This window comes from Peromyscus eremicus, chromosome 1 (assembly GCF_949786415.1).
Source record: "Peromyscus eremicus chromosome 1, PerEre_H2_v1, whole genome shotgun sequence".
NCBI classification, from domain to species: domain Eukaryota; kingdom Metazoa; phylum Chordata; class Mammalia; order Rodentia; family Cricetidae; genus Peromyscus; species Peromyscus eremicus.
Window position 1 is genome coordinate 95,981,748 of NC_081416.1, and position 1,810 is coordinate 95,983,557.

The following is a 1,810-nucleotide window of genomic DNA, read 5'->3' on the forward strand; positions in this document are numbered from 1 at the left end:
GCCTAAGTAGTATGTCAATTTATTGATTCATTTATTTATTTTGTTTCAATGTTATTTTAAGTGTGTTAGTGTTTGACCTGGATATGTCTGTGCACCACTTGAATGTCTGGTAACCAGAGATGGCAGAAGAGGGTGTCGTTGGAGTTAGAGACAGTTGTGACTCACGTTTTGGGTGCTGAGAAAAGAACCAAGGTCCTGTGGAAGAGCAACCAGTTCTAAATCCATGAACAATCTGTATAGCCCCTAGTATAGACATTTGAACAATATTCAAATCCATGACTACAGGTATCCTCATATATAATTGTATCATCTTCGATTTTTTTCAGTACTTACAAAGTTTTTGTGTGCAGGTATTTCATCTTGCAGTAATTACTTTCCCTAATCATTCATTCATTCTTGGTATTCATGGTTTTATGAATATAGTTCTTTGTCTTTCTCTTATTTAAATTTATTTATTTTCACTTTATGTCTATGGGTGTTTTGCCTGTGTGTATATCTCTGCTGCATGTGGATGCAGTGTGTGTTGATGTATTGTGTCCCCCAATATACTGTGTCTCCCAATAAAATAAAGCTTGCCTGGAGATCAGAGGAAAAAGGCCAGCCATTATAAGTAAACAATAGAAGTCAGGCAATGTTAGCACACGCCCTGAAGCCTATCCCCTGGCAGGCAGGGATCTGTCTGGATCTCTGTGAGTTCAAGGCCAAACTAGGGAACAGAGCCAAGTGTGGTGACACAAGCCTTTAATCCCAATACCAACCATAGAGGTCTGGAGGTCTATACAGACAGACAGGAGTTGACAGAGCTGGGCAGGTAAAAGTGATGTAGATGCTCTGAGAGAGTCAATGAGACAAGAGAACAGAAAAGGTAAATAAATGTGAATATACAAGGAGTCATGAATATACAAGGAGTTGCTCTCTTTGGAAGCTGCAGATTGGTGAGGTTAGATTAGCTCGTGTTTTGTCCTGTTTCCTCTGGTCTTTCTCTTGGCCTTTAACCAAAATCTCTGTTTCCATGTTTTTATTTAATAAGACCGTTTAGAAATTCTTCTACAGCAGTGCCCTCAGAGGCAAGAAGAAGGTGTCAACTCTGCTGGAACTGGAGTTATGGGTGGCATTGAGCAGCCATGTGAGGTCTGGGAATGGAGCCCAGGCTCTCTGGGACAACAGGTGGTGCTCAGCCACTTGGCCATGCCTCTAGTCCTTTCACTGTGTTCCAGATGTGACACCGTTTTGCTATAGAGCCTTGACCTTGCCAGCCTCTGGCATCAGCCTCCCAAGAAACCAGGTTTAGAGGCCATGACCAACAGGCCCAGCTTCTTAATTTCCTCTTGGATCCCTCACTATGTCTGACTTTTCTATACTGACTATCACATCTTGCATCTTTCCTGTGATTACTTGCTTTTCTTTCATCTGTGAAACAAATCTGACTGGGTGGTGGTGGCACAGGCCTTTAATCCACACACTCAGGAGGCAGAGAGAGGTAAATCTCTTATGAGTTCAAGGCCAGCCTGGTCTGCAAAGTATGTCTGGATTACACAAAGAAACCATCCTGAAAAGGGCCTCCCCCCAAAAAAAAATCTAATGTGCACATCTTTTATTTACAGTTTGCTTGTATTGCTGGCACTTCCCCTGTCCCTGCTGTGTTTGATAGATGTGACAACAGTAAACATCCTTGTTTCATGCAGGACTTTAAAGAAAAGGATTTCCATTGCCCTAAATTTGTTATGAGATTAGCCATGGGATTTTCTTGTATGGCTTTAAAACAAGGAAATTTGAGCCGGGCAGTGGTGGCCCATGCCTTTAATCCCAG